This window comes from Carassius auratus, chromosome 15 (assembly GCF_003368295.1).
Source record: "Carassius auratus strain Wakin chromosome 15, ASM336829v1, whole genome shotgun sequence".
Lineage (NCBI taxonomy): Eukaryota > Metazoa > Chordata > Actinopteri > Cypriniformes > Cyprinidae > Carassius > Carassius auratus.
This window is the reverse complement of record NC_039257.1, coordinates 24,667,430-24,678,894: the sequence shown is the minus strand read 5'-3', so window position 1 is coordinate 24,678,894 and position 11,465 is coordinate 24,667,430.

Genomic DNA, 11,465 nt, shown 5'->3' with positions numbered 1-11,465 from the left:
CAGATGCAATGGATATAACTGATAAGACACATTCCCTGCTTTCAATATCTTAAGAATGAATGTAACAGAACACAGCTGAACACTTAGAAAGACCTGTGAGCTGGTAAAACATCTTTGTGTTCAATCACCCAATAATAAAATGTGACATTCTGTAGTTTTGTCTCATATTCATCTTTTAATCATATTTATATATTTCTTGACTCCACAGCAAACAGAATGATTTTGTCTTTACTGCTTCAATACTTATGGAGGGCACTGTATGTGTATGTGTGTGTGTATGTGTGTGTGTCCGTATATATATATAAATATATATATGTCACACTATCAAAATATTACTAGGTCAAAGACATTTAAATGTTCGCAACAAAGAAATTTACAAAAGTGTTCTTGTATACACAAAAAGCAGATCAAATTAAAGTTAAGTGTCAACTTTAATGTTTATAAGTATGTTTTGGGGAAATAATATGAAATGTGGGTGAAATAATGTTTCATTGTCATTCAGTCTAACATTTATATTTATGTAAAACAAGAAACAATATACTTATTCTGACCTGTAAATAATAAAATATATAAAAGTAACTGATATATACTAAATAATAATAATAATAACTGACCATACTAAATTTATTGTGTTTTAATGATTATTAACTTACTTGCTGATACATTGGCAAAACCTTGGAATAATGACAAAGTTTAAAACTTCACAATTACAAGTAATTACTCTTTTAATATAGCATTTAATTATTATTTTACATATGCATGACAAACTATTGTTTCACTGAATGACGGAATGATGGAAGGTCGGAGAATGACGCAGGAACCGCGATGGCAGCACAGACTGGTGAGTAGGAGAGTTGAGTGCGCTGATGATGATGACGGCGGTGGTGAATCCAAGTGAGGTAACGATAATCCGTGAGTGAAGGTTATGATCCAACAGAAACCAGACAGGAGACAAAGCAAGGCAGGAACACACGAATCAGACATCAGACACGGAACCTCAAACAACGATCTGACAAACAGGAGACGAAAGACAGGGCGTTAAATAGGCAGTTGGAATGAGTAGCACCTGCCGCTGATCATCTGAACACCCATATGAAACAATCAACATGACGTAACATGAATACAGCTGGAGACAGTGCATTCACGAACCGTGACAGTACCCCTCCTCCTAAGGACGCCTCCTGGCATCCCCAGAATCTCTTACCTGTCGATTGTAATCATCGGGAGTGATCCAGGATGTCCCTAGCAGGTACCCAACTTCTCTCCTCCGGACCGTAACCCTCGGTACTCATCTTACTGGACCTGTCTGCTGCTTTTGACACTGTTAATCACCAGATTCTCCTGTCCACCCTCAGAAAGATGGGCATCTCTGGAACTGCTCTCCTGTGGGTTAAGTCCTACCTCTCTGACAGATCCTTCAGTGTGTCTTGGAGGGGTGATGTTTCAAAGTCACACCACCTTGCTACTGGGGTTCCTCAAGGCTCAGTACTTGGACCACTTCTCTTCTCCATCTACATGACATCTTTAGGATCTGTCATTCAGAAGCATGGCTTTTCTTATCACTGCTATGCTGATGACACCCAACTCTACTTCTCATTCCAGCCTGATGACCCGATGGTAGCTGCTCGCATTTCAGCCTGTCTGAGTGACATTTCTAGCTGGATGAATGACCATCACCTTCAGCTTAACCTTACAAAGACTGAACTACTGGTGATTCCAGCTAACCCATTGATTCATCACAACTTCTCTATACAGCTGGGCTCGTCAACCATAACTCCTTCGAGGACAGCCAGAAACCTAGGAGTTGTGATGGATCATTCACTGACCACATTGCTACAACGACCCGGTCCTGCAGGTTTGTCTCATACAACATTAGGAAGATTAGACCCTTCCTGTCAGAGCAAGCAACCCAACTTCTTGTCCAAGCTCTTGTTCTCTCCAGACTGGACTATTGTAATGCTCTCCTGGCGGGCCTTCCTGCATGTACTGTCAAGCCTCTGCAAATGATCCAGAATGCAGCAGCGAGGGTTGTCTTCAATGAGCCAAAAAAAGCTCATGTTACTCCTCTCCTCATCAGCTTACACTGGCTACCAGTAGCCGCTCACATCAAATTCAAGGTACTGATGCTTGCCTACAAGACGACCACTGGCACGGCACCAACTTACCTAAACTCACTGGTTAAATCCTATGTGCCCTCCAGAAGTTTGCGCTCTGCAAGTGATCAACGCCTTGTGGTGCCATCCCAAAGAAATTCAAAATCACTCTCACGGACCTTTTCCTGGACTGTGCCCAGCTGGTGGAATGACCTCCCAATCTCAATTCGTACATTTTCAAGAAACATCTAAAGACTCATCTTTTTCGCCTGCACTTAACCTACTAACACCAGTACTTTTCCTTTTCTTGTCTTTTTCACTTAAAAAAAAAAAAAAAAAAAATATATATATATATATATATATATATATATATATATATATATATACCTGGCTATGCATTCTATACTAGACTAACTGAGACTTGTCATGGCACTTGTATTCTGTTGTTGTTCTCTTGTTGACCTGACTGCTTCTATTGTTCTCATTTGTAAGTCGCTTTGGATAAAAGCGTCTGCTAAATGATTAAATGTAAATGTAAACCCTCCCAGTCCACCAAGTACTGAAATCCGCGTCCCCTTCTTCTAGAGTCCAGAATGCGATTAACCAAATAGGTGGTCTCCCCATCTACGAGACGCGGCGGGGGAGGAACCGGGGTAGGCGGATTAATGGGAGAATGAAATACGGGCTTAATTTTGGATACATGAAAGGCGGGATGCATTCTCCTGTACGTAGGAGGGAGTTTAAGGCGGACTGCCACCGGACTAATGATCTTGGAGACAGTAAATGGGCCAATAAATTTGGGAGCCAATTTATTAGATACGGAATGGAGAGGAATATTCTTGGTAGAAAGCCACACTTTTTGACCCACGCCGTATACTGGAGGCCTAGACCGGTGGCGATCGACATTGGCCTTGGTGCTCGCCCCCACTTGGAGTAGAGTCTCGCGGGCTCTGGTCCAAGTGCGGTGACACCTCTGGACGAAGGCGTGAATGGAAGGGACCGCAACTTCAGATTCCATACTGGGAAAAATAGGTGGCTGGTAACCTACACTACACTCCCAGTAATTTACAGAATTCTCGCCAAAATTTAGACACAAATTGGGGTCCCCTGTCGGAAACCACTTTTATCGGGAGGCCATGTAAACGAAAGACGTGATCTATGACAGTCAACGCTGTCTCCTTGGCTGAGGGCAACTTGGCCAAGGGAATAAAGTGGGCTGCCTTCGAGAACGGGTCCACCACGGTTAAAACAACCGTGTTGCCCTGGGAGGGCGGGAAGGTGGTAATAAAATCTAGTGCGATGTGGGACCAGGGTCTCGAAGGACCCGGCAGCGGGTTGGAGTAACCCATCAGGGGACCGATTGGAAGTCTTACCAGTGGCACAAACCGAGCAAGCCAAAACAAAATTGTGAATGTTGCGAGCCATAAGTGGCCACCAGAATTGTTGCTTGACTAAAAATCTAGTACAGTTAACTCCTGGATGGCAAGCTACATTAGAGCAATGTCCCCACTGGATAACGTTAGACCTTAATCCCTCCGGCACAAATAAGCGGTTCGGTGGGCACCCGGGCGGAGGCGTTACCCCTTCAAAGGCCGTTCTGACTTTAGATTCGATCTCCCATGTGAGAGTGGAGATCACTAATGTCTCAGGAAAAATACACTCGGGAGTAGACGGGCGTTTGGAATGGTCAAAAATACGTGACAAAGAATCGGGTTTGATATTTTTGGAACCCGGGCGGTACGAAATAGTAAAGTCAAAATGTCAGAAAAAAAGTGCCCATCGAGCCTGCCTGGAGTTCAACCTTTTGGCGGTGCTAATGTACTCTAAATTCTTGTGGTCAGTCCATACTATAAAAGGAACCCCCGATCCTTCTAACCAGTGTTGCCATTCCTCCAATGCCATCTTAACTGCCAACAATTCTCGGTACATCGTAACATCGTAATTTCATTCTGCAGGAGATAAACGATGTGAAAAATACGCGCAAGGATGGACCTTGTCGTCTAAGGGAGAACGTTGTGATAACACCGCTCCTACCCCCACCTCTGACGCATCGACCTCCACCACGAACTGACGTGTAGGGTCAGGGGTAATCAGAATAGGGGCTGAAATGAAACGGCTCTTCAGTTTGGCAAACACAGCCTCAGCTGTGTCTGACCACCTGAACGCAGTCTTGGCGGAGGTCAAGGCGGTCAGAGGTGTGGCTAGTTGGCTGAAGTTGTGAATGAAAAGCCGGTAGAAGTTAGCGAACCCCAGAAACCTCTGTAGGGCCTTACGGGAATCTGGGCTTGGCCATTCTACCACAGCCTTAACTTTCTCGGGATCCATGCGTATTCCCTCAGTCGACACGATATACCCCAAAAATGGAATTGACTGTGCATGAAACTCGCATTTCTCCGCCTTGACAAAAAGCCCATTCTCTAGCAACCTCTGAAGCACTCGTCGGACGTGCTGCACATGTTCCTGGAGAGAGGAAGAAATATCAATATGTCGTCCAGGTAGACATAAATGAACTGATCAATCATATCTCGCAGCACGTCGTTGACGAGTGCCTGGAAGAACGCTGGGGAGTTGGAAAGCCCGAAGGGCACAACCAAATATTCAAAGTGCCCTCTGCGGGTGTTAAAAGCTGTCTTCCATTCATCCCCCTCCCTGATCCGAACCAAATGATACGCATTGCATAAGTCCAGTTTTGTGAAAATTGACGCTCCCTGCAACCTCTTGAAGGCCGAAGACATTAACGGTAAAGGATAAGTATTCTTAACCGTGATGTCGTTCAGTCCCCGGTAATCAATGCAAGTGATCCGTCCTTCTTTCCCACAAAAAAGAACCCCGCTCCCGCAGGAGAAGAGGAAGGGCAGATGAATTTAGAAGCTAGAGAATCAGAAATATATTTCTCCATAGCCTCCCTCTCTGGAACAGAAAGTGAATAAAGTTTGCCCTTAGGCGGAGACTTACCTGACAGTAAATCTATGGCACAGTCGTAAGGACGATGCGGAGGAAGAGAAGCAGCACAAGATTTACTGAACACTTCCTTCAGATGGAGGTACTCAGCGGGCAAGTTAGACAAATCCACCGCCTCCTCCTGTAACACAGACACAGACACAGACGGCCAGGCAGACACTTAACAAGACTCATGACACTTTTTACACCAGGACAAAATTAAATTAGAGGACCAGTCTATTTTGGGGTTATGGAGGAGGAGCCAAGGGTGCCCGAGGACAATGGGTGCCAGGGGAGAGTCAAGGATGTGAAAGGAGATGGTCTCGGAGTGATTGCCAGATGTGATGAGTGTGATGTATGAGATGTATGTATGAGAGCATGTCACAGCGGGTTAGAAATGCTCTACAGAAGTTAGGCTCACCTGAGTATGTCTCCGGGATAGGGAGGTGTGGTTCTGGCTGGGAGGCGGTCACTGGTGGTATAGGGAGAACAGGCGGTGTGGGTGGTGCAGTGGGAGCTTGAAGAAGATGGAATTGTTGGGTGAGCTCGGACACCTGCGTCACCAGGGCTTGAACCGCGCGACCAGTGTCGTTAAGACTCCTCTGCTGGGAGTCCATCCTCCAAACACTGGCGCTGAGAAATTCTTCCAGAACAGATGGTTGAGTACTCGCTGCCTCCATGTTGGTCAGATCATTCTGTGACACTCGGGTATGGAAGACAGGAGACAAAAGCAAGTAAACAGAGTTTATTGGAGTTGACGAGATGATGGAAGGTCGGAGAATGACGCAGGAACCGCGATGGCAGCACAGACTGGTGAGTAGGAGAGTTGAGTGCGCTGATGATGATGACGGCAGTGGTGAATCCAAGTGAGGTGACTATAATCCGTGAGTGAAGGTTATGATCCAACAGAAACCAAACAGGAGACAAAGCAAGGCAAGAACACACGAATCAGACATCAGACACGGAACCTCAAACAACAATCTGACAAACAGGAGACGAAAGACAGGGCGTTAAATAGGCAGTTGAGATGAGTAGCACCTGCCAACACCCACATGAAACAATCAACATGACGTAACATGAATACAGCTGGAGACAGTGCATTCACCAACCGTGACATGAAATTGAGAGCAATTTTTGACTTTTGAATGATTTTTGTTGTTTTTATGCCCATCAAAGATAAAACGTAATATTGTAGTCAACCAGAACAATTGACAGTACTGGGTTCTTACCCAAAAATGTACACTTATGAATAAAAAATTTGCCAAGTTTAATAATAAGATTAACTATATATAAAAGAAAATAAAATAATATCAAAAGTACTGATACATTTATCTGAGAGATAGGTACATAACTCAAAACAATTTAACACAAACACATTCACAAACAAGATGCACAATGGTCTCTTCTATATCACTGGAAGTGATATTTCTCAATATTTTGCATATATTTATTAAGTACACTATTACACAAGGGTAGCATCTATGTAATATATGACTTCTTTTATTTTGTTTGTTAATAAATATTTGTGTGGAAAAGACCCAGCCGTACTACAATTAACATTGTACCATGACATCCATTTAATCAATCAATCATCTTTATTTATATAGTGCTTTAAACAAAATACATTGCGCCAAAGCACTGAACAACATTCATTTGGAAAACAGTGTCTCAATAATGCAAAATGATAGTTAAAGGCAGTTCATCATTGAATTCAGTTATGTCATCTCTGTTCAGTTGAAATAGTGTCTGTTTTAATTTGCAATCAAGTCAATGATATCGCTGTAGATGAAGTGACCCCAACTAAGCAAGCCAGAGGCGACAGCGGCAAGGAACCGAAACTCCATCGGTGACAGAATGGAGAAAAAATCCTTGGGAGAAACCAGGCTCAGTTGGGGGGCCAGTTCTCCTCTGACCAGACGAAACCAGTAGTTCAATTCCAGGCTGCAGCAAAGTCAGATTGTGCAGAAGAATCATATTTCCTGTGGTCTTGTCCTGGTGCTCCTCTGAGACAAGGTCTTTACAGGGGATCTGTATCTGGGGCTCTAGTTGTCCTGGTCTCCGCTGTCTTTCAGGGCAGTAGAGGTCCTTTCTAGGTGCTGATCCACCATCTGGTCTGGATACGTACTGGATCCGGGTGACTGCAGTGACCCTCTGATCTGGACACAGACTGGATCTGGTGGCCACGGTGACCTCGGAACAAGAGAGAAACAGACAAATATTAGCGTAGATGCCATTCTTCTAATGATGTAGAAAGTACGGTGTTATGTGAAGTGTTTCCGGTTCCGGTTTACCTAATTAATGCAGCCTAAAAATCCTTTAACGGATTTGGATATTAAAAGCATATTAGTATGTTATGTGTATGCCAGGTTAAAGAGATGGGTCTTTAATCTAGATTTAAACTACAAGAGTGTGTCTGCCTCCCAAACAATGTTAGGTAGGTTATTCCAGAGTTTAGGCGCCAAATAGGAAAAGGATCTGCCGCCCGCAGTTGATTTTGATATTCTAGGTATTATCAAATTGCCTGAGTTTTGAGAACGTAGCGGACTTAGAGGAGTATAATGTAAAAGGAGCTCATTCAAATACTGAGGTGCTAAACCATTCAGGGCTTTATAAGTAATAAGCAATATTTTAAAATCTATACGATGTTTGATAGGGAGCCAGTGCAGTGTGGACAGGACCGGGCTAATATGGTCATACTTCCTGGTTCTAGTAAGAACTCTTGCTGCTGCATTTTGGACTAGCTGTAGTTTGTTTACCAAGCGTGCAGAACAACCACCCAATAAAGCATTACAGTAGTCTAACCTTGAAGTCATAAATGCATGGATTAACATTTCTGCATTTGACATTGAGAGCATAGGCCGTAATTTAGATATATTTTTGAGATGGAAAAATGCAGTTTTACAAATGCTAGAAACGTGGCTTTCTAAGGAAAGATTGCGATCAAGTAGCACACCTAGGTTCCTAACTGATGACGAAGAATTGACAGAGCAACAATCAAGTCTTAGACAGTGTTCTAGATTATTACAAGTAGAGTTTTTAGGCCCTATGATTAACACCTCTGTTTTTTCTGAATTTAGCAGTAAGAAATTACTCGTCATCCAATTTTTTATATCGACTATGCATTCCATTAGTTTTTCAAATTGGTGTGTTTCACCGGGCTGCGAGGAAATATAGAGCTGCGTATCATCAGCATAACAGTGAAAGCTAACACCATGTTTCCTGATGATATCTCCCAAGGGTAACATATAAAGCGTGAAGAGTAGCGGCCCTAGAACTGAGCCTTGAGGTACTCCATACTGCACTTGTGATCGATATGATACATCTTCATTCACTGCTACGAACTGATGGCGGTCATATAAGTACGATTTAAACCATGCTAATGCACTTCCACTGATGCCAACAAAGTGTTCAAGTCTATGCAAAAGAATGTTGTGGTCAATTGTGTCAAACGCAGCACTAAGATCCAATAAAACTAATAGAGAGATACACCCACGATCAGATGATAAGAGCAGGTCATTTGTAATTCTAAGGAGAGCAGTTTCAGTACTATGATACGGTCTAAATCCTGACTGGAAATCCTCACATATACCATTTTTCTCTAAGAAGGAATATAATTGTGAGGATACCACCTTTTCTAGTATCTTGGACAGAAAAGGGAGATTCGAGATTGGTCTATAATTAACTAGTTCTCTGGGGTCAAGTTGTGGCTTTTTTATGAGAGGCTTAATAACAGCCAGTTTGAAGGTTTTGGGGACATATCCTAATGACAATGAGGAATTAATAATAGTCAGAAGAGGACCTATGACTTCTGGAAGCACCTCTTTTAAGAGCTTAGATGGTATAGGGTCTAACATACATGTTGTAAGTTTAGATGATTTAACAAGTTTATACAATTCTTCCTCTCCTATAGTAGAGAATGAGTGGAACTGTTCCTCAGGGGGTCTATAGTGCACTGTCTGATGTGATACTGTAGCTGACGGCTGAATGGTTGCAATTTTATCTCTAATAGTATCGATTTTAGAAGTAAAGTAGTTCATAAAGTCATTACTGCTGTGGTGTTGGGAAATGTCAACACTTGTTGAGGCTTTATTTTTCGTTAATTTAGCCACTGTATTGAATAAATACCTGGGGTTATGTTTGTTTTCTTCTAAAAGAGAAGAAAAGTAATCAGATCTAGCAGTTTTTAATGCTTTTCTGTAGGATATGCTACTTTCCCGCCAAGCAATACGAAATACCTCTAGTTTTGTTTTCCTCCAGCTGCGCTCCATTTTTCGGGCTGCTCTCTTTAGGATGCGAGTATGCTCATTATACCATGGTGTCAAACTGTTTTCCTTAACCTTTCTTAAGCGTAAAGGAGCAACTGTATTTAAAGTGCTAGAAAAGAGAGAGTCCATAGTTTCTGTTATATCATCAAGTTGTTCTGAGGTTTTGGATATGCTAAGGAATTCGGATACATCAGGAAGATAACTTAAAAAGCAGTCTTTTGTGGTAGAAGTGATGGTTCTTCGATACTTGTAACAAGAAGTAGAATTTACAATTTTGGCTATATGAAGTTTACACAGAACTAAATAATGATCTGAGATTTAAAAGAAGAGGCTGGAACAGATTTTCTGTTGATATGATTTCGAACAAAGCAGTTATTAAATTTGTCCTCAATGATCCAAATCCCTTCTACTGAGATAGAATTGTTAGGGTTATAAATAGAAACAGGATTAAAGCTTTGCTCTCCTTTCAATAGAGTTTTTATACCACTAGGAATGGCATTAAATACTGTGATATATTCTTTTAATGAAGCCCCAAATATATAATTTCCTGGAAAATTCTGAAAAGGAATATAGCTGACCATTGTCAACTATCAACTGATTAACAGAGTCATTTAAATACCATCTCTCAAAAAATAATGATTTATATCTATAAACAATATTCTGATTATTCCAAATAAAACAATGGTGAGGGGAAACATTGTGTTTGTAAACTAGTAACCAACACATTAAAGCCTGTTGGTGTAATTTACCATGTGAGAAGAGGCACTGTAAGAAGAATTAAAGGCCTCCATTTTTCTTAAAAATATGTTCCATATAGATTCAGGGTTTTTTTTTGATGAAACTTTTCAACCAATTTAATTTTAATACATGGTTAAAGAGAGTGAAGTAAACAACTTCAAGACCTCCATCACTAATCTTATTTCTTAGAACCTCCTTTTTAACTCGACCAGTGAGAGACAAATCTCTTGATTAAACTTCTTTCTAGTCATGTCTTTAATAGGATTGTTTGAATTTAAAGATATTTTTACACCCAACTAATTAATTACATCTTTAAGCTGAATTCCACAAATTGCTGTTTTATCAATATTTTTAATTACAATATCTCATATTTTGAAATATTAAGAGATAGGCCAGACACTTGAGTAAAATCTTTAATGATCTCCATTGTTTTAGGAACCTCTGATTGATCTTTTAAGAAAAGTGTGGTATCGTCTTCATATTGGGAGATTTTTATTTCTTTATCATTGATTCTAATACCTTTAAACACATTATTTTGGTTTACCATTAAATGTTAATGTCGGAAATACCCCTCTACACACTAACAGAATCCCAGGAACTAGAGCCAAACAGATATTTTAGAAACCTTAAAATCCAATTTATTCCTTATAATTCACACACTAAAACTAAGACAGGTTTTGCCACAATGAATAAATACACAGTTTTCTACAAATAAAATAAGATCTGTTCCCAAACAACAGCTAGCCAGATTGCTCTTCAAGCTGGCCGTTTAAGTCAACCCACGCCGGGGGAGGAGAAGGGAGGGCGTGGCGACAGCGAGACACAGAGGTTCCCTGGAGGCGTGGCCGAATGCAGACGCGTTAGAGCGGGGAATCCCGGAAACGTCTTCACCACCGGCAACGTATCTTCTCCGACCCAAACAAGGAGTAATATGGCAAATCAATAAAAGGCAGAACCGCAACAGAGCTCAAACTCTCATTCCTGGACGAGTGCAGAAAAACTACTTTCCTGTCCAGGATGGGAATGACGCCTTCCACTCCTTTGCGCTGTCGAGCAGGCGGCCTGTCTCTAGTGTGGCTTGGCAACTTTCTGTCCTATAAAGAATCAGCAAAAAGGAAGTCCTCAGCAAAGCAACCACAGCGAGCGCTAGACCATCAGCATCAAGCAATGGATTTCGAAAGGAAAAAAAAGAACGTCCCTTTATAGGAATACTTGCGTGCGTTGTTTACTCGTATCTTCGATCAATCGTGTTGTCTGCCAGCCGAGGAGCACCCGCATAGGAAAGATAGATCAGCGTCCGCACTCCCCTCCCCTGCATCGTAAGTTTCCGTCCCTTTTATAGAGCTATAAGTTTATGATTATAATGATAAGGAGGTGTGGCACACATTTAGTCAATGGGGATCACCTGTAGTAGTCCATTACACACCCA